The sequence below is a fragment of the Perognathus longimembris genome, chromosome 7 (genome assembly GCF_023159225.1).
Source record: "Perognathus longimembris pacificus isolate PPM17 chromosome 7, ASM2315922v1, whole genome shotgun sequence".
NCBI classification, from domain to species: domain Eukaryota; kingdom Metazoa; phylum Chordata; class Mammalia; order Rodentia; family Heteromyidae; genus Perognathus; species Perognathus longimembris.
Genome location: NC_063167.1, coordinates 17,908,598 through 17,931,052, shown reverse-complemented (window position 1 = coordinate 17,931,052; position 22,455 = coordinate 17,908,598). Strand labels below are relative to the sequence as shown.

At 44.3% G+C, this 22,455-nt stretch overlaps 1 protein-coding gene across 24 annotated transcripts in view; it reads right to left on the bottom strand.

Moving 5' to 3' along the window:
* Nucleotides 1-22,455, bottom strand: part of Epb41 (erythrocyte membrane protein band 4.1) — a 160,911-nt gene that overhangs the window by 130,373 nt on the left and 8,083 nt on the right. For 4 of the 24 annotated variants that reach the window (XM_048350672.1, XM_048350674.1, XM_048350673.1 and 1 more), the window contains exon 1: nucleotides 9,086-9,284. The exons of 2 other annotated variants lie outside the window; for them this stretch is intronic. The gene's annotated coding sequence lies outside the window, so the exon portion shown is untranslated. Of the gene's footprint in view, nucleotides 1-9,085; nucleotides 9,295-22,455 lie in introns of those variants that run through there. 18 more of the 24 variants (XM_048350679.1, XM_048350680.1, XM_048350676.1 and 15 more) reach the window with 13 other exon arrangements.

The following is a 22,455-nucleotide window of genomic DNA, read 5'->3' as shown; positions in this document are numbered from 1 at the left end:
GGCCCTGAGTTCAAGCCCTAGGACTGGCCAGAAAAAAAAAAAGAAAAAAAAGAAGGAAAAAAATAGAAGTGGTCAATCTCATTGGGGAGTATCAGTTTTACATGACAAACCTGGTATATAATAAACAAATGCTACAAAAATGCCGAATACACCAATAAGCCCTCAAAATATCATTGAAATACCTAATAATTTTCTTATTCTTGGCTTCTTATTCTCTTTCCATTAAGAACTTCTCCTTTACTTTACCTGCTTGGCAACAACTGACTGATTATTTTCTACCTAACAAAACTAGCTGGATACTATCTAAACATAAAATGCATGCTTTGCCTATTTGGAACACAAGAGTATGATTTTTAAAATAATATACTATTTACATTTCCACTGGAAAACCCACTGATGTGCTATGTGGGTTTTCTTGCCTCCCAAAGCAATTGTGTTATTTCAAGTGTTGAGGATGCCAGAAAGCTTGAAGATTTAAAAATAACCTAACAAATAGCTCATTCTATCTTCAGATGGAAAGAAATTACTCTAAAGACATATGTGGGAGGACATATATATAATATCATATGATACCATGTGAAAGGTTTATATAATTATATAATACCATCAAGGTAGGCAAGACTACAGGTAATAAGGTACAACCATGTCAATTTACTAAATCGCTTTAAAAAAAAAAAAAGAAAGAAAATGTCAAGAAATAGCAAGTAGGTATAGAAAGAAAAAAAAAGAAAAGATGAAGCCTTCACTTTCAGCTGCCTTCCAATTATCCCTAAGTCATCTTGAAATGGTTGGCAGGTAACTCTGAGGGCTTAAATCCTTGGCGCTCCTGTCAGTTCTGCCTGTGTCCATATGACCAAAAATGGGGAGGGGAGGGATAAAGTCAGAGAAGAGTAAAATGAAGGTGAATTTCAACCATCTCTACCAAGTTTATTGTCAAGGTGCAATACTCTTCTCTTGAACCACAAGTTGGTAAATTAAAATACAGACTTGACACAAATTAAAATACTATTTTGTGGCTGTTTTTCTTTTAATGTATCTTTAAAACAGCAGAAAACTGCAAGGCTACATCTGTAATCCTAGCTACTCAGAAGGCTGAGATCTGAGGATTGTGGTTCAAAGCCAGCCCAGGCAGAAAAGTCCATGAGACTCATCTCCAATAAACTACTCAGATAAAGCTGGAAGTAGCACTGTGGTTCAAGTGGTAGAGCGCTGGCCTTGAGCACAAAGAGGCTCAGAGACAGTGCCTAGGCCTTGAGTTCAAGCCCCAGGATCAGGAAAAAAAAAATAGCAGAAAAGTCAGACATTCCATCTCCAGCAAAAAGCCAGGTTTGGCTCAAGTGGTAGCTAAGAGAGAGATGAAGGCCGCCGAGCTCAAGCCCCAGTTTGGGCATGCATGTGTGTGCATACATGCACACATACACACACTCAAGGAAATGGAGTTATTACTTCCCCTATTAATATACTGCTAAGTAATAGAATTATAGATATCTATTGAGTAGATACAGAATAGACAATAAATATTAATATGTTTTACTGCTTCTTCCAACGTAATTTAAAATTATGTTTCCTGTCAATTCTATCTGATCATCTTGCTTCTTCCCACCCACTCTGACCAGATCAGTTTAAGCCTACCTAAGCCCCACTTTATATAATCTCTGCAGATTATCTTCACTGGGAGTCAAGAACGGTAGGAGCAGGCCTAGATTAATTGGATGAAAGTACCCCCAAAGAATCCCCAGCCATGAAAGGGGAAGAGGAATAATTCAATAAACAATCGTAGTTTATTTAAACTGAAAACAATAGAATTGGTCTGCATAAACACAATAATAAAATAATAAATAATAAAATGAGCATGATGCCAGAATTTCTATGTAGAAAGGACTTTAAGAAGTAATCTGGGGGCTGGGGATATGGAGTGCTTGCCTCGTATACATGAGGCCCTGGGTCCGATTCCCCAGCACCACATATACAGAAAATGGCCAGAAGTGGCGCTGTGGCTCAAGTGGCAGAGTGCTAGCCTTGAGCAAGAAGAAGCCAGGGACGGTGTTCAGGCCCTGAGTCCAAGCCCCAGGACTGGCCAAAAAATAAAAAAAAAGAAGAAGAAGTAATCTGATTATAGGGGCTGGGAATATGGCCTAGTGGCAAGAGTGCTTGCCTCATATACATGAAGCCCTGGGTTCGATTCCTCAGCACCACATATATACAAAAAGGCCAGAAGTGGCACTGTGGCTCAAGTGCTAGCCTTGAGCAAAAATAAACCAGGGGACAGTGCTTAGGCCCTGAGTCCAAGGCTCAGGACTGGCAAAAAAATAACAAATTAAAAAAAAATAAAGTAATCTGATTGTAGAGAGAGACTATATCCACTCCAGGTTCTCAGTTTCTGTAGTCAAACTTCATGATTTCTTTGAGTTTTTTGAGGGAGGCTGATGAAAATTGATAGGTAGGGAATACTACGATTCCATCAAACCATTCCTAGGATTATATTGGCCATATGTACTATGTGTTTTTTTTTCTCCAAAGTTCTAAAAGCTAGATGGTTTATTTTCAAACACTTCAAAATGGGTCCAATCTCATTTAAATAAAAATAATTAGCAAAAAAAAAAGTGTAGGGGCTGGGGATATAGCCTAGTGGCAAGAGTGCCTGCCTCGGATACACGAGGCCCTAGGTTCGATTCCCCAGCACCACATAAACAGAAAACGGCCAGAAGCGGCGCTGTGGCTCAAGTGGCAGAGTGCTAGCCTTGAGCAGGAAGAAGCCAGGGACAGTGCTCAGGCCCTGAGTCCAAGGCCCAGGACTGGCCAAAAAAAAAAAAAAAAAAGTGTAAACAGGCTTTCATCATATTCAAATTTTCCCATTAAACTTTCCTAAAACTGATAGTTAAGCATCAGTAAATTAGTTCTAAATGAAATCAGCACTCCATATACGATATTAAGGTTCTCCTACTGCATCCAGTTTCTGAATACTGCTCAATGCTGTAGCTTTCCCTTTATCCTTCTTACTGTGTATTCATTAAATTACAGTAGAATAAACCAAAATACTAATCAAACTCAGTGGGTACACCGGAGTATTTGTTATACTGCATTTTGTCAAACACACCGTGAACCCACTCATAAAAAGAACTCATAGTAAGCCATCCATGACATATCAAGAAACCCAAATGAATAACAAAAAGTACATATATTTGGCATCTGGCTCTCTAGTCAAAAGCTATCATAAATACAATGAAACAATTACCTTTCAGTAATTCTTTGCAAACAAGGCCTGTAACTGATCTATAAAGATGACTCCTTTAAAACTCTCAACTTCAGGGGTATTATTCAGAAGAAAAGCAAAAATTTTCACAATAAAAAGGTACTTAATATTTTCTGTTGTTTAGTTCACAAAGTGATACATGTTCGAACAATTCGGGGTGGGGGGAACAAGTCCTTTAGAGGTAGTAGCAAACACACATCTGAATTTAAAGGGCAAATCTAAATATATATTTGACAAATCAAGAACTTGATAAGACTCTTGGAAAAGTACTGTGGCAGCACTGTCAGGGCTGTCCTGCTTCTTAGATAATGAGGAAATAGACTATGATCTAAAATGTATGCCAGAGCCGGGTGCCAGTAGTCATGTCTGTAATCCTACCTACTTAGAAAAGCTGAGATCTGAGGATCATGGTTTGAAGTCAGTCCAGACAAGAAAGTCTATGAGACTCTTATCTCCAACAAACTACCAAGAACAAGCCAGAAGTGGTACTGTGGTTCAAGTGGTAGAAAATTAACCCTGATTACAAAGAGGCTCAGGGACAGAGCCAAAGCCCTGAGATCAAGTCACAGGACTGGCAAAAAAAAAAAAAAAAGACAAAAAACAACACATACTCACACACACACACACACAATACTGGTATTGTCACCATTTTTTTAAAGCAAGAACTACCATTGAAATAAAAAATTACAGACCACAGATTTTAGATTCCAATTTGGTGGCAAGTATATCAAATTACTTGCAGAGAATTCAAGAATCCTGCATTATTTAGAATATGTTCCTACATTGGGGCTAGGAATATGGCCTAGTGGCAAGAGTGCTTGCCTTGTATACATGAAGCCCTGGGTTCGATTCCCAAGCACCACATATATAGAAAATGGCTAGAAGTGGCGCTGTGGCTCAAGTGGCAGAGTGCTAGCCTTGAGCAAGAAGAAGCCAGGGAGAGTGCTCAGGCCCTGAGTCCAAGGCCCAGGACTGGCAAAAAAAAAAAATTTAAACTCAAGCTGCACACAAGAAAACATCAAACTGATGAATGTTAAATGTGGGGCACAAATCTGACAAAAGATAATGGCAGGGAAAATATAGATCATATCTCAACAAAATACCATAATTATTGCTTTCAGAGGAAATACAAACCATTTCAAATCCTAGTTTACATATTGCTCAAGTGTTTCTTAAGGAAAAAAGAATGTAAGACAGAAGTGTTTAAAATATTAAAACAGGAAGATTTGCACATAATTTTGTTATATTGTATGGTTTTATTGTATGTTATGTTGTATGGTTTTATTTATTCAGGAATAAGATTAACTTTTAGGGGCTGGGGATTTGGCCTAGTGGCAAGAGAGCTTGCCTCGTATATATGAGGCCCTGGGTTCAATTCCCCAGCACCACATATACAGAAAATGGCCAGAAGTGGCGCTGTGGCTCAAGTGGCAGAGTGCTAGCCTTGAGCAAAAAGAAGCCAGGGACAGGGCTCAGGCCCTGAGTTCAAGGCCCAGGACTGAAAAAAAAAAAAAGATTAACTTTTATATTATCTTGTTTCTAGATAGGATCTTACGATGTTGCCCAGGCTAGTGTGGAACTCCTAGACTCAAATAATCCTCCTGCTTCATCCTCCTAAATAGCAAAGACCATAAGAATATGCCATCAAGCCCAGCCAAGGGTAAGCCTACTTTAAAACATATGTTTGATCCCTATACATACTATTTGAAGACAGTAAACCTAATTTGGATACTTAAAACATTAAGAATAAGGGGTGAAGCTGGGCACCACTTGTAATCCTAGTGACCAAGAGGCTGAGATCTGAAGATCGAGGTTCACAGACAGCCAGGCCAGGAAAGTCCATGACACTCTTTTCTCCAAATAACCACCAGAAAACCAGAAGTAGTGCTGTGGCTCAAAGTGGTAGAGTGCTAGTGCTGAGTGGAAAGGCTCAGGAACAGTACCCAGGCCCTGAGTTCAAGCCCTGTGCCTGACAAAAAGGAAAAAGAATTAGGGGTGAAATTGATCAAGATGCATTGTATTCATAAACTGTTTTGTTAAATAGCAACTCCTTTGTACAACTAGTTAAAATATTTAAGAAGAGTTTTTTCAAAAGAAAATAATATATTGGCACTGAGCACCAGTAGCTCATACCTTTAATCCTATCTACTCAGGAGGCTGAAATCTGAGGATCAAGGTTCAAAGACAGTCCAGGAGACCAATCTTATAAGATTCTTGTCTCGAATTAACCAGCAAAAAGGCAAAAGTAGAGCTGTGCCTCAAGCAGTACAGTGCCAGCCTTGGGTGGAAAAAGACAAGTGAGAGAGCACAAGGCCCTGAGGTCAAGCCCTAGTACCAGCACACATACACAAAAAATATATATATATACTGGCACCAGGTATAGTGGCACAAATCTGTAATCCAAGAACTCAGAAGATTGAGATAAGAAGATCGTGTGGGGCTGGGATTATGGCCCAGTGGCAAGAGTGCTCGCCTCATATACATGAAGCCCTGGGTTTGATTCCTCAGCACCACATATACAGAACATGGCCAGAAGTGGCGCTGTGGCTCAAGTGGCAGAGTGTTAGCCTTGAGCAAAAAGAAGCCAGGGGCAGTGCTCAGGCCCTGAGTCCAAGGCCCAGGACTGGCAAAAAAAAAAAAAAAAGATCATGCATGCATCAAGGTAAGTCTGGGCTATAAAAAAATAAATAATATATTGGTCTTTAGAGCTAAAAGAAAGAGAATAAATTCAAAATGCAAGCAAAGATTTACATAAAAGATAAGACCTCCATCTATTAGTTTATTTGTAAAGAGCTGGTTTCCAAGCATTAGCGTTTTTAGCTCTATGCAGAAAAGAAACCTACTCTACCATTACTCTAAGGGCTACACATATTGATGACACATTAGGACCTAAAATCTTTTTTACAAACATCAGTTAAAGAAAACTCAACTGATTGGCCATACTAATGAAGCTCAAAGAAAATTTAAAGCAAAACAATAATAACAAAAAACTTAAGGGGCTGGGAATGTGGCTTAGTGGTAGAGTACTTGCCTAGCATGCATGAAGCCCTGGGTTGGATTCCTTAGTACTGCATAAACAGAAAAAGCCAGAAATGACATTGTGACTCAAGTGGTAGAATGGTAGTCTTAAGCAAAAGAACCTCAGGGACAGTGCCCAGGCCCTAAGTTCAAGCCCTAAGACTGGCAAAAAAAAAAAAAAATTAAGTTCCTTCTACATAGGATACTTTTCTCCACACTTCAAATTACCCTTTATCTGAAACATTATTTTAGGTAAGACAACTGAAAACATTCAGAAGGCATATACACACATACATACATATGTACATACTACATACATACATATATATGGCAAGTGACAAGCAAGATAGAACTGAATGACTGAAGGTACAGAAACTGTAAAGCATGCATTACTGAACACTTCTATTTGGCTGGAAAATATCAGTAAGGAGAGGGGAAAAAAAGTACAACAGAAAAGGAAAAAGAATGCTAAAGGTGAAAATGTAGATTGGTTTATATTATGTAATACTAACTGCCTTGAAAGTAAATTATTTAACACTGGTGAACAAATTATGTGAGGCCTAAAGTTTAAGCCCTAAATTAAATTGTACAAGAGGGGAGGAGGAAAAGCAGTTTTGTTAGTAGAGGAATCAGAAAGTTGGTATGTGGAACTTCAGTTCAACACTGAGTGTGTGTGTGTGTGTGTGTGTGTGTGTGTGTGTGTGTGTGTGTCAGTACTGATGCTTGAACTCGGGGCCTGAGCACTGTCCCTGAGCCTCTTTGTGCTCAAGGCTAGTGCTCTATCACCTGAGTCATAGCACCACTGCCACTTCTGGTTTTTGAGTGGTTAATTGGAGTTAAGAGTCTCATGGGGACTTTTCTGCCCCGGCTGGCTTGGAACTGTGATCCTCAGATGTCAGCCTCCTGAGTAGCTAGGACTACAGGTACGAGCCACCAGCACCTAGCTTGTCCCTGAGCTTTTCTGCTCAAGGTTAATGCTCTACCACTTGAGCCACAGCTCCCTAATTGGAGATAAGAGTCTCACAGACTTTCCTGCCTGGGCTGGCTTTGAACCACGATCCTCTGATCTCAGCCTCCTGAGTAGCTAGGTTTTCAGGCATGAGCCACCAGTGCCTAACTTGAGCTTACTTTTTAATAGTGGCTAAAACCCATAGCCCTTGTGTCCCTAGGGATATGAATAAGGGATATCTTTACCTTAATTACAATCATCTTGCAGATAGCAATGTGCATTAGCACTTTGACTTCAAGGCAATCTGTTTTTCTCTCTGTAGTGCTGGGGATCAAACCCAGAGCTTCACATAAGCTAGGAAAAGCACTTTACCACTGAGCTACATCCCCAGATTTGTATACATTTTTTTAATTTGCCATTTACTGCTTACTGTGTGCTAGAATAGTAACAGCCCCCAGGCACCAATTCACAAAAACCACATATATGGTAATAAATGTATTGTCTTCAATTGACAGAAAAGGAAAATGATGACAGCATCACATTTCCTCAAAGAGGGCTCATTCCACACTAACAAAATTGAAGTGAGACTTTCATAAAGGATATTATGTTTGATTTAAAAGCTTAACTTAAAAAAATGCAAAGTTGACAATACACAACACAGTAATGAGCAACAAGCACTGAGTACTGCATATCCTCGAGAAAGTATAAATCCACTACAATAATACCCAAGACACAAGACATAACCATTCCTTGCAATTTTCCCTAAAACAGAAGGAACAAAATAGCAGCTGTGAAATCAGACTACTAAAAAAAGCTCAGTGTCTTAAAAAGAAGGGGAAAAAAAGAACGAAGAATTAAAACTATCTTCTTCTGATCAGCAGCAAATCCCCCCCCCCAGTAGTCTTTTATGGGAGGGTACAGTTAGAGAAACACCAGAATGACAGTCACTATCATGTGGCCAGAAACCAATCCGCCAGCAATTTGGTGCACGTGAGATCATTTTCTCTTTCCTGCCCCCCCCCCAAGAATGCCTGTTCTTGGGGGAGAAAGACCTTGTTTGGGCAAAGCCTCCCCCAGAATAACGGCCTGGTGATGACACTGAGAGGCCAGCCAGCTCCAGTCTCCGCACAGGTACAGCGGCCGCACCAGCCAGGGAAATCTTTCCAAGCCGACAGATGCGCGAACTGCAAAAGGAGGTCACGACGCTGAGAATGGCTTTAACCCTTCGCTTTCGGGGAACCGTGAAGATTAAGGGGGACAGGCACTGAATCTGTGGCTTGTGAGATTTTTTTTTTTCAAATGATGCAGGTGTCCACGGCGGGGAGGCCTTGAAGTGCAGCTTGGCTCCCTCCACCGTCAGATCCTGCCTGACTTCTTCAAAACAGCCCTAGCTCCCTCCTCGAGGGGAGGGGGAGAAGCCAGCCGCAGCTGCACCCCAACACCTTCGTCGCCTGAAACCTGCAATTCTCTCCACCTGGTTCCCAGGCAAAGCTCCTGTGGGGAGGATCAGAGGGGACTGGCGGCAAAGACACCCCGCGCCTAACTTTGAAACGCTGCCCCCGTGTACCCCACCCCACCCCGCCCCTTACCAGCTGCCCCGCCGCCGCCCGCCCAGGGCTCCTCAGGCCGCATCCCGGCCCCGGCCCTCAGCGTCCAGTGTGCACAGGGCGGGAGGGGGGGGGGGGGCGGGAGACCCGTCCGCTGCTGGCCGAGCCCGCGCGACCTGCCCGGGGCCTGCAGGGGGGCTGAAGACAAAGAAGCTGCGGCGCCGCCGCGGTCTCCGGGACCGTCCCCTCGGGGACAGCGCCGCGCCCCCTCCCGCCCTGGCCTCGGCTCGCGTGCCGCGGGGCGCCGCCGCGTCTCACCTCACCGGTAGCTCCCGGCCCAGGCTCCCGCGCCTGCCCGCGGATACAGTCGGACGAACAAAGGCAGGAGGCGGCGCTGGCGTCCGAAGCTCGGGCCCTCTGTGGCTCGCTGGCCCGCCGGCAGCTCGCTGCCTGACTAAACCTACAGGCGAAGGGAGGGAGGGAGCGAGCGAGCGAGCGAGCGGCGAGCTGCAGCCCCGGCGCGCGCCCTCCCGCCTTTCCTCCGCGAGGCGAGGCCGCCCGGCCCGCAGCCCGCCCGCCCGCCCGCGCACGCCCCTCCCCCTGGGTCCGCCACAACATTGTAGTAAATTCCTATTGGGCGGCGCGGGAGGGAAGGAGGGGGCCTGGCTCGCGGGACGCCAACCCATTGGCTGAAGCCAAGTTCTGGTTCTTCAGGTCTCCTTCCCGCCCCCTCCCACTTCGCGCCCCCCCCCCTCATCCCGCCCCACCGGTAAGGAACCGGGAGGGTAAGGAAAAGGAGGAGAGGGGAGCTGAGAGGGAGCCTAGGCGCCGTGCGCATGCGCAAGTCAAACCCTGTCTAGAACCCAAGCCCGGGTATTTCTGGCCTCAGCAGCACCCCGGCGGGGAATAAGGTATCCAGTGCCCCGAACACAAGCGAGGCCTCCTCGGTGAAGGGTAGGGGAGTGGCCGAGATCAGGAAATCACAGGGAAAAAGGAGCTCACATACAATCTACCCCCAGGGGACTGCCCCCCAGATGTACCCAGGAAGCTAGGGTAAGTCACCTAGATTCTCTGGACTTCAGTTTTCCCATCGATTAGCTTCCAACCCTGGCATTCGATAAGACTTCACCTTTCTTGGCAGCCCTTATAAGGCCGGAAATGGAATCTAAGAATTGAGAGCACGCCAAGATTCCATCTGTCTTTTCTGCATTTAATATTCTTCTAATTCTTCCCTGGTGGAATTCACTTTCCATGGTGAAGTTAGTGTGGCCCTGATGATTACCCTAATGTTATATTTTATTTCCCTGCAGAAGTTTCAGAGGCCTTCATCACCCATCATACTTCCTTTCTCAGAACTGGCCCAGTCCCACAGAGCCAGGAAGATAGCACTGTTTAAAGCAGGATATCCAGAAGGTAAAATAGGTTGTGGTATTTCATTTTAGAGATGAGAAAACTGGAGCAGAGACTGCACATGTCAGCTAGACTGTCTCCTGATGTCTAACCACCGTCCCTTCACAGTCTCAGCTCAACCTCCGGAAGCAAGCTGTCTAGATTCAAGGCTCAATCTCTGCATTTCCTAGTTGTTTGGCCTTCTCTGTGCCTCAGTTTCTCATCCCATACATTTAAGAGAATAATAGTTCCCACCTCACAGAGTTACTGCAAGAATTATTAATTATGTATTAACTAAATAATGTAAAGGGCTTAACACAGTGCCTATCATATAGTAATAAGTGTCCATTATTACTATTTGGAGTGGCTGATATAAAATATTTGCTAAGCATTCAGTTGTTGGGTCTGAGCATATTACATAAAACCTGTTTTAAACATCATAAAACCACTTGAGGACCAAAAAGCCTTAGCTATAACAGCCTCCACTTGCACACTTTTGCCTTGCTTTAATCATCAAACTTTTCTCAGCATTTACCCTTACCTGACATTCTTATTTGGTGTGTGTGTGTGTGTGTGTGTGTGTGTGTGTGTGTGTGTGCCAGTACAGGGACTTGAACTCAGGGCCCTAGGCACCATCCCTTAGCTTTTTCACTGAAGGCTGGTCCTCTACCACTTGAGCCACAGCTCCATTCTGGCTTTCTGGTGGTTAATTGGAGATAAGAGTCTCACTGACTTTCCTGCCTAAACTGGCCTCACCCCATAAACCTTAGATTGCAGCCTCCTAAGTGGTTAGGATTATAGGTATCAGCCACCAGCTCCTGGCTATTTATTCCTTTATTTACTTATTTATTGTCTTTCTCAAGTTGTTGTCATTTAGACCCTGGAGACTGGCCAGCTCATGACAGGGACCTTATCCCTCTGTTCATCTCCCCAAAAGTATGCACATATTCAATCAGATGGATTGTCCCCATTTTATTAATAAGGAAAGTGATGCTTAGTAAGTTCAAGTGACTTTAGCCAGGGTCATTCTGTGTACTAGAGGTGAAGCACATGTTCATAAACACTCTGATCCCTTGCTTCCAGTCCCCAAGTTCAGCTGTGCTTTTGATTCAGGGAGTGCTAGTCCTACCACTTCTGTTCCTCAAAGGCTTCCTTCACCTATTAGGGAAACCTGATACCATGAAGGATGAATACTGAAGATCAGTCCCTAGACAGATGACCACTTCTACCACCACCAAATCCAGATTCATGAAAACTAAAAGTCTCTGTTGCCTTGAAGTGCTGGACAATGGCACACAGTTGAAGATGCTTGATAGATGGACAAAATTTGGAGTATTTAATAATTATCCTAATTACTACCCTGAAAATAAATGGAGATAATAAAGCTAACAGAAGGTTAGACACAAGGCAGATGTAAATAACAGTTAGCTTGAGAATGTCATGCAATGTCATACTAAAATCTGTTGGTCTGGGTTTTGTAAATCCTGGATTGCAGCACTGAATTTTAATTCTTACCTTGGAAATGAAAGGGCTTTGTAAACTAGTGTACCATCTACACACATGAGAACTTTAAAAAATAATAACAAATTACATATAATCACCTATTAGTCTAAGTGTCCAATCTCTGAGCATAGCTGGGACCATCCCATACTGGGAACTGGAGAGATAAATAACATCCACTCTGAAAACAGAAAAACTATCCTTACTCCTATGCCCATCTGCCAAACCAGACATCCAGTCCCAGCTCACCCTGCAGAGGCTGCCTTGGGTACCAATCACCATCTCTGAGACTAATTTCCTAGGCAGAAATGGTTCAGCTTCAAGCTCACTTGTAAGTGGAGTCTGTGCTATGCTCCAAGGCTTGGGCTGAGGTCTCTAGGGACCATCTCTATCCCGCCTGCCAGCTGAGCCTGCCACTTCCTCCTCCACCACTCCCTGGGCTCCTTCCTAGGGAATACAGGCCCTATTAGCTGCCTATTAGCCCCTGGAGTGGTCAAGGACACTAGGAAGATAGAAATAAAGAAATAAAGAAGCAGGGAGGGAGGGAGGAAGGGAGGGAGGGAGAAAGGGAGGGAGGAAGGGAGGGGGGGAGAAGGAAGGAAGGAAGGAAGAAAGGAAGGAAGGAAGGGAGAGAAAGAAGGAAAGAAAAGGACAGCATGAAAAAATCTTAATCCTGCCCCTTTGTGATCTGAGCCCCAGCAAAAGCAAACAGCAGCTGCACGAAAGAGTGTAAAATTAAGTGGTAAAATTAGGTGATACCCCAGTGGAGTGAACCAGGGAGGGTAGATGAGACCTCTGATGACCTGGAGGACATGAGATTGGAAGAAAGAAGGGGCAGGGTAGGGGAGTTAGTCTAAACCATACCCAAATCTGGGACATAAGCAGATTAGGGACACAGCTGGCCTGAAGCCCCAGTGATAGGGCTCATGGAAAACATTTGTTATGGAGGGCAACAAGAGATGACCTGGGCTTTTAAAAGCTGGGCCCATCCGCAGTGTTCTGAATAGTCACTTCAGAATAAAACCAGTCCTGGTGCCAAAAGTACATGAAAAGTAGTGCCTTCCTTTCTGCCCATGGTCATAAAATTGCCATCATTGTAGACCTTCTGAGCCTAATGATAAATAAAAAAAGCTGTAACAGGATAGGAATTATTGCTCAGATAGTGGAATATCTTTCCAGGGGATTGTTTTTTATTAGGATTATTTACTAGAATTATTCATAGAAATTTTTAGAAAATGTAAAGTAAGAATATGGTTAAATAAAAATGTAAAACATTGTAAAGTCACCAATCAGGGAAAATTACCATCAAATCAGTGTCAGTGGCTCATGCCTGTAATCATAACCACCCAGGAGTCTGAGATCTAAGAATCTCAGTTTGAAGCCAACCCAGGCAGAAAAATCTGAGACGTTCTTATCTCCACTTAACCAGCAAAATGCAAAAGTGGAGGTGTGGCTCAAGTGGTAGAGTGTCAGCCTTGAGTGGAAAAAGCTAAGTGAGAGCCTAGGGCCTTGAGTTCAAGTCCCAGTACCAACCCCTCACCTCTCCATACACACACAAAAGCAAGACATTGCTGGCATCTGTATCATCATTTTTAACAAAGCTATCAAGTAGTTGTCTGTAATAGTTAACCCTGTAATTGGATAATTAGGTTATATACCATTTTTCTCTCTTAAAAATGGTACTTAACAAATGTCCTTTATCCAAATTAGATAAATGTTAATGACTAATGACTTTTTTAGGATGCATTGAATGTAGCATTTCCATTCTGAAATAAAGGCAAAAGTAACTAGCAGATGGGGTACTTTTGTACAATAGCTTGTCTCTTGTGTTTGGAATCATAGAGTATGCTTACACCTCTTTGATAAGATGCATATTCTTACAAAAATGTTCTTAAAAAGTTTTCTGTGGGGGCTGGGAATATGGCCTAGTAGTAGAGTGCTTGCCTCATATACATGAAGCCCTGGGTTCAATTCCTCAGTACCACATATATAGAAAAAGCCAGCAGTGGCGTTGGGGCTCAAGTGGTAGAGTGCTAGCCTTGAGCAAAAAGAAGACAGGGACAGTGCTCATGCTCTGAGTTCGAGCCCCAGAACTGGTTAAAAAAAAAAAAAGAAAGTTTTCTATGGTGTCTCTCTCCCTTTGAGAGCACCCATAGTCTGTTAAAGTGTGCCCCTGCCTTTCTATTTGTCTGTTTCTCTGCTTTCTGTTTGCTTGTCTGCTTGCTTACTCAATAAAGCTCTACCTAGTTTTCATAGAGATTTCTGTGTACAAAATCAAAAAACCCAAATGCGATTAAAATCTGTACATGGAGACTGCCAAGGAGACAGCCCAGAAACAAGAAGAATAGGGACGAAGTTGAAATAGTACAAAAGGACTCAGGGGACAGTGGCTAAGACATTCCTGGCAGTCTCTAGACTCCCAAATGTTAGAAATGGTTGGGCCCTTAGAGACATCCAGCCCAACCTATGAACTTTTAAACAGATTGAAATATTAATCCAAAGACTAGACATCGCTTGCCCAAGGTTACACAGCACAGTGGTGGCACAGCCCAAACAAATTCCATCCTCCTAGTCTTTCCTTTAGGGCTCTGGTCCAAGTGTAGCTACATTTACTTTCCAGAGCTGGAAACTAAGCTAAAATATACAACTGTAAGACCTAGAAATATTTGAATTAAAAGAAACTTGAGATGATTAATTAATAAAAAAATTAACAATTGGCTGGACACTGGTGGCTCACACCTGTAATCATAACTACTCAGAAGGCTAAGATCAGCAGAGCATAGTTCATAGCCAGACCAGGCAAAAAAGTCCATGAGATCCCATCTCCAATTAACGAGTAAAATTCCAACTGTAGGTAAGGCTCAAGAGGTAGAGTGCCAGCTGTGAGCAAACAAGCTGAGTAGGAGCTTAAGGTTCTGAGTTCAAGCTCAGTTCCGGCACATACAATACAGAAAAATAACTAGTAACTAGTCAGGCATGGTAGCACATGCCTGTAATCCCAGCATTCAGAAGGTTAAAATAAGAGGATCACAAAGTTAAGGCCAGCCAGGACTACAAAGAAGAGCCTGTCTCAATAAATAAATGGATGGATGGATAGATAGATAGATATGCCAGGCACAGTGGTTCACACCTATTATCTGAGATACTTGGAAAGCAGAGATCAGGTGATCACAGTTCAAAGCCAACCTGGGCATCAGAGTTTACAAGACTCCATTTCAAGAGTACTGATGTCCTATGCCTATAATCCTAACTGCTCAGGAGGCTGAGATCTGAGGATCATGGTTTGAAGCCAGCCTGGGCAGAAAAGTCCATAAGGCTCTTATCTCCAATTAGCCACCAAATCACTGCAAGTGGAGCTATGGCTCAAGTGATAGAGTGCTAGTGTTGAGCAAAAAAGCTCAGGGACAACACCCAAGCCCTGAGTTCAAGCCCTGAGACTAGCGCCCCCGCCCCCACACACACACGACTCCCACCAGTGCCTGGGCAAAGTGGCATACAACTGTCATCCCAAGCTATGAGGAAAGTAAGCACAATGGCTATCTTGAAAATAACCAGTACACAAAGGGGGCTAGAGTACCTGCTTTGCAAGCACAGTAACTCCTGGGGGTGGGGCTCAGGCTTAGGCTTGCTTAGCCCACACAAAACCCTGGGTTCAATCCCTAGCACCACAAAAAAAAGAAATCTAAAAATACTAACAAGTACATTTATGAAGTATTTGCTATGTACCAGGTCAGAGTCCTTTATAATACACTATCACATTTGGCTTCAGAGTAGCCTTGGAAAATATTATGAGCCTCAAGTGCCCGTGAAGAAACAAACTACAGCTTAGGCTGTCAGGTGATCAGCCCTGTGTCAAGTAGCCTCTATTGCATATGTTTTTCATATCACTCTCAGGAAAACAGCTTAGAAATTATATGAATGAACAATAACCGCCAACTCCAAGGAGAGGCTGTAGTAACTGCTGTTGATTGTAGTCCTGGAACATCTAAGGAAGCAAGCAAGGATCAGGACTTGCGTGACCCTCCCAAGCCTCTTCTCTTACCAGCTGCAGGGAGCCTGTGACCCTGATCCAACAAAGCCTCCAGCTTACCCAAGCTTAACACACTAAATCGCTCTCCCTAGGGCAAGGAACATTCTCAGGTCCTAGAGGGTTTCCCCAGAAACAGAGAGGCCCGCCCACCTGCAAGCTGAGGCTCTTCTAAAACTGGTGAAGTCAGGAATAGGACAAGCTACAGAGACTCAGAGTCAATGACCCAGCTGTGGTCAGGCTTATTTCCAGGCCTCACAAAGCCCGTGAGCATGGTAGCAGGAAAAGAAGGAAATAAGAGACTACAAGTAAATTGTAAACTTTAATCTGCTATAAATCGTCTTTGTGATTCTGGGCTAGTCACTTACACAGACTGACTTAGCACAACGCAAATCTGAAGCCACATCTTCTAACCCTTACAACAGGATTCTATCACTGCCTTTTTCCAAGTCCTGCTACACTTGCTCTACAGAGCTGGAGGCCTGACCAAAATCTGAAGCCATAAAACCTAGGAATATCTGAGTTGGAAGAAACCTGTAGCTACTCAGGAGGCTGAGCTCTGAGGATGGCAGTTCAAAGCCAGCCTGGGCAGAATAGGCCCCATAAAACATCTTAGCTCCAATTAACCACTCATAAGCCAGAAGTGGCACTGTGGCCCAAAGTGGTGGAGTGCTAGCCTTGAGCAGAAGAGCTCAGGGACAGTGCTCAGGCGCTGAGTTCAAGCCCTATGACCAACAAAAATAAATAAATAAATACATAAATAAATAACAATGTAGCCAGGCACCAGTGGCTCACATCTGTAATCCAAGCAATACAGAAGGCTGAGATCTGAGAATCCAGGTTCAAAGCCAACCTGGGAAGAAAACTCCTTAAGACTCTAGCTCCAATTACTGTAGCTAGCAAAAAGTAGGACTGGAGGCATAACTCAAGTGATAGAGCACCAGCCATGAGCACAAGAAAGCTCAAGGCCCTAAGTTCAAGCCCCAGTACCAGTATACACTAACACGCACACACACATGCACACACACACACACACACACACACACACACACACACACACACCAGTAACAACTAAGGCTAGGAGTGGAATTGGTGTTCAGTGGTAGAGTACTTACCTGAGGCCCTAGCTTTAATTCCCAGACAAATAGAAAAAAATAAAATCAAAGACTAGATGGCCAAAATATAATATCTGGAGCCTAGAAACCCAAAATGAGGATGGCGGCTTGGTCAGGTTCTGGTGAGGGCTCCCCTCTCTGCCTGCAGACAGCCACCTTTTCGCTGTGTCCTCACTGGAAGTCCCTTCCTTCCTCCCCCCACTTGGTGTTTATGACATTTGAACTCAGGGCTTTGAGCTTACTAGGGAAGAGCTCTATTTGGGCTATACCTCTAGCTCATTGCTTCTTATTTTGGTCTCTCAATCTTCCTACTTCAGCCTCTCATGTAGCTGGGATTACAGGCTAGTTGAGATTACAGATATGTACCACACCACCAAGCGCACACACACACACACACACACACACACACACACTTCCTTTTTCTGAGGTAGGGTCTCACTGTGCAGGCTGGCCTGGAACTAGATATCTAGTTCAAGATAGCCTTGAATTTGTAATCCTCCTGGCCTCAGCTTCCTGAGCAGAGAGATTACAGATTACAGGCATATGCCACCATGCCCAGACTTGAGTAAGATTTTTATTTTAAGTCTATTATCAACCAAGCAGAAAGAATCCATGTCCCAAACCAGACACTGTTTCACACCTGTAATCCTAGGTATCAGGAGGCTGAGATCTGAGGCTCATTGTTTGAAGCCAGCCTGGGCAGGAAAGTCTGCAAGACTCTTACCTCTAATTAACCACCAAAAAGCCTGAATGGAGCTGTGGCTTAGGTGGTAGAGCACTAGCCTTGAACAAAAAAGGTCAGAAACAGTGTCTACACCCTGAGTTCAATCCCCAGTACCACATCCTCTAGACCTGGCCTGGTACAGTGGGGATCTCCAACCCCTAGGGGACCTATTTATAGTTTCCTAATTTTCCCTGGGCAGGAACATTTTCTGATGCTTTCTATTAATGCCACCTTTCTGGTGCCTGATTGAATCTCACAATGAACCCTATAGAGTGTGTACAAATATTTTTAACATCCATTTCTTGCCCCATTTGGGAAGTGAAATCAGCAAAGTAAAATAACTTTCCCGTGGTCACACAGCTAGGAAAAAACATAGTTAAGAAACTTTGTGTTGAGGGACAAGGTAACAAACAGTACAAGAAATGTATCCAATGCCTAACGTGTGAAAATGTAACCTCTCTGTACATCAGTTTTATAATAAAAACTTTAAAAAAAAAAAAAAAGAAACTTTGTGCTTCTAACTCTAGAACTCATTCCCATCACATTGCTCCATCTTTCCTCCGCAGTGAAACCAAGCAGGCATCCTTATCTCTACTTGACAGATGAGAAGGCTGAGGGCTGTTGAGAAGGAGTGATGTGGCAAGCTCCCCCAGCAGCTAAGCAGGGACTAAGCCTGGGCTCCTGTGTTATTTCCTCCACCCACAGTAGCTGAACCCTGAGTATCAGAATATGTCCCTGCCCAGTGAACACTTGGAAACCCTACAACTTGCTCCCCTAGGGCTGAGGGGAGCCCCCATTATACCAATCCAGGCATAAAGAAGGCAGAGAGTGTCAGGAAGAAACTTGACAAGATACTGTGCAGGGCAAACAGCAGCTAAACTGCTGACCCACGTGCCCCTAGGCTGCGGGTGCCTCTGTTGTAGCCTCCCTAAGTTATGGGCTCAGAATCAGGAAAGGGACTGTTCCAGGAAATCTGCTCCAGGCTGGACCCCCGCTGGATAGCACAGCTCTCTGCTGTGATTTCTGCTGAAAGACAAAAAGCTGGGTAGTGTGGGCCTAAGTGCTAATTATCAATAATGACATAATTAAGCGTTGTGGGCCCAACAGCTCCAACTAGAAATTCTGCATAGCTCAGGCTTGGAAACAAAAGATTGGGCACTCCAACTAAAACTGATGCCAGGCAGAACATATCAGAAGCGAAAAGGCCTCCAAGTTGACCCAGCCAATGTATTATTTGGCAAATGGGGAGGTTGATGAGCACTCACTTTTTCCTTACAATTCATGCTCCCTCATCCAATTCTTTATTGAGAATCCACTGTGTGTGCAATACAGTGCCAACCCCAGAGAGGCAAAGAGGCTTCTTTTACTCATTAATTCCCTCCACAGATATTAACTAAGCACTTACTATGTGCTGTAGACATTGTTCTGGATACATATGATTTGATACTGAACAAGACAAACATCACCATCATCATTGAGTTTACATTCCAGTACAGGAAGACAGACAATAAACCATCAATAAAATCTAGTATATTGCTGGGTGCCAGTGGCTCACATCTATAATCCTAGCTACTCAGGAGGCTGAGAGCTGAGGATCTTGGTTTAAAGCCAACCTGGACAAGAAAGTTCATGAGACTCTGATTGCTAATAAACTACCAAATAAAAGCCAAAAGTAGGGCTGGGAATGTGGCTTAGCAGTAGAGTGCTTGCCTAGCATGCACAGAACCCTGGGTTCAGTTCTTGGGCACCACATAAACAGAAAAGGCCAGAAGTGGCACTGTTGCTCAAGAGGTAGAGTGCTAGCCTTGAGCAAAAAGAAGCCAGGATTGGCAAAAAAAAAAAGTAGAGCTGTGGCTCAAGTAAATATATTATAAAGTCCAATGGTGATAAATGCTACTGAGGAAAACAGGCAGGGAAGACAAGGAAGTACTGAGATTCAGGAAAAGTGTTACAATTTTAAATAGCATAATAAAAATTAATTTTTTTAAAGTGAATTAAAAAGGAATGCAAATCAAAAAAATTATATTTACACAAAAATATAAAGAGATGAAGCAATTACCCAAGATGCAAGATGGTATTTGTAGATAGCAGTGTTCTAGGCCCAAGGGCCAGTAAGTGCAAAGGCCCTGGGGTAAAAATATGTTGATAGACTTGCTTTAGATCATGCATCCAATGTTTTTCTCTTTCAGGCTATTTCCTGGAGTCTTTGAGCCCTCCTAGTTCCTGGATGGCAGTTTCCATAGAGTTCACAGTCCATCTCTATGCCCTGGGCCTAGGCCTGGGTGGGGCAGGACTCTTTCTACTTTCTTCCTTTCCAAAGCACTTGAAGTAGCAACCAATCAGAGGGGACTACAGAAGGGAACTGTCTTGGGTGAGGCTAGAGTGTCCCAACTAACTGGAGAGGGAAAAGATGCTGAGCCTCTGTCTTTAAAGCTGGTTTATCTGGTTTCATTTGTTCAATAAGAAACCCTATAAAGCTAGGGTGTGGGGGCATATGGCGATAATCCCAGCTGAGGCAGGTAGATCATGAGTTCTAGGCCAACTTGGGCTACATAGAAATACCCTGTCTAAAAAAAAAAAAAATTGCTGGGTACCTGTGGTTCACACCTATAATCCTAGCTGCTCAGGAGACTGAGATCTGAGGATTGTGGTTCAAAGCTAGCCTAGGCAGGGAAGTTCGTGATACCCTTACCTCCAATAAAAACTACTCCGAAAAATCCAGAAGTGGTGCTGCTGTGACTCAACTGGTAGAACGCTAGCCTTGATCACAGAGGGGCTCAGGGACAGAGCCCAAGCCCTGAGTTCAAGCCCCAGGACTGGCAAGAAAGAAAAGAAAGAAAGGGGGCTGGGGATATGGCCTAGTGGCAAGAGAGTTTGCCTCGTATACATGAAGCCCTGGGTTCAATTCCCCAGCACCACATATACAGAAAATTGCCAGAAGTGGCGCTGTGGCTCAAGTGGCAGAGTGCTAGCCTTGAGCAAAGAGAAGCCAGGGACAGTGCTCAGGCCCTGAGTCCAAGGCCCAGGACTGGCCAAAAAAAAAAAAAGAAAAGAAAGAAAGGGAGGGAAGGGGGATAGGAACCCACCAGTGGCTTAGGGTTTGAGCATATAATGGTAGCTGTTCAGGAGGCTGAGACCTGAGGATCACAATTTGAAGCCAATCCAGCAGAACTGTGGCTCAAGTGGTAAGGGCACCAGCCCTGAATAAAAAAGCTAAGGGACAGTACCCATGCCCTGAGTTCAAGTCCCAGTACCAGCACACAAAAAAATTAAAAAATAATAAAAAAAATTTAAAAAGAAACCACATCAAAGTCCAAGTCCCTGGACAGGGATGGATAGGGCAGGAGTTTTATAAGAAGCAGCATTTACAAGACCAGAAACACCTTCCTTGAGCTCTTTGAGGGCTCACTAATGCCTGAGCTATAATATTGTCTGTCCTCACAGCAAAAATCAGCCCCATACCACAACAGAGAAAACTGAGGCTGAGAGGTGAAATGATGGCCAGGATCACCACACCAGTTCCATTTAGGGGGACGGAACAAAAAGCATCCAGAAGCCTGATCCCTGCTGAATGACCTTGCACCACCAGCTGTCCCTTCTAGTCTGAAGTTCCCCCATCTATACAGGAAAGGAGCTGGTGTCTAGCAGTACAACCCAGGAAGCTCAGGAATCCAGCTCTGCCCTCCAGTGATGACGCATCAGACTTACTCTTCTCCTGAACACCAGAAATAAAGAGCCTGATTAGCACCTTCCACGGGGAGGAAGAATAAACCTTCACATTTCCCAAATACCTGTCCCTGTTTCCAGGCTGCTGATAGCGGTGGTCTCTAGCCAGGGACCCTCCTCTGGGCTACAGGGTGGAGGCTGTCCAGTCCTGAGGACTGAGAGTCCTTGGGCCTGAGGCCAAAGGGGGTAAGGGGCAGGAGGAGCACCAGCTGGGCAGTGGGGCTGGCCCCCTCTGGAGACTTAGTCTCATTTCTTAATCTTTTCCTTCCTTTGTTGGCCAGTGAGGCAGGGGATATAGAGGTGGGGCAGAGGGGTGAGGAGTCTAAATAGTGACAATTTAAGAGTTCCTGTTAGGGGGTGCACATACATGTAGACATTGGGCTATGTGGTTTGGGGGGATGATGTTACTGGAAGCCCCAACACCTCCTTGAGAGGAAGACCTGCTGTCTACATTTGCCTGAGGTGGAAACTGAGGTACAGAGAGGACAGATGAATGCCTGAGGCTATTTGGCTTGTCTGTGGCAGGGTTGGAGGGAACCCAGATTGTTGACTCCTGAGATGGAGCTACTGGGTCTGCCTGGGCTGAAATGAGAAGGGTTGGGGCAGGAGCAGGGAGGGAATGGCCTGCTCCACATGCTGTGGTATTGCCCCACTTTCCCCATCACTGCCTGGCTCCCCCTTTCTACTCCAGCCACACCACACTACAGGCCTCTCCACCCTGTGCATGATATGTCTGTTCCTTATATCTATAATCCTAGATACATAGGAGGCTGAGATCTGAGGATCACGGTTCCAAGCCAGCCCCAGGCAGGGAAGTCCAAGAAACTCTTAGGTCCAAGTAACCACCAGAAGCCAGAAGTAGAACTGGTGCCAGCTTTGAGTGAAAAAGCTAAGGAACAGCACCTAGGCCCCAAGTGCAAGCCCCAGTACTGGCACCAAAAAAATAAAAATAAATAAAGGTTGATCCCAGCTTTGGTCCCTTTACTCCTGATGCCACGAATAAGTTAAGCACCAATGGCCCTGAGCTCACAGTGCACCTGAGAGGCAGGAACTTGTTGAGTCATCTCTGGGCTCCCAATGGAGCCCATATCAGTGCTTAATAACTGTTTGTTGTCCCTTGTAACCTGTTATCACTCCATCTTTTGAGGGCAGGCAAAACAGGTTTTTTTTGTATCTGCACATGCAAAACCAGGAAAAGGAGGGGAAG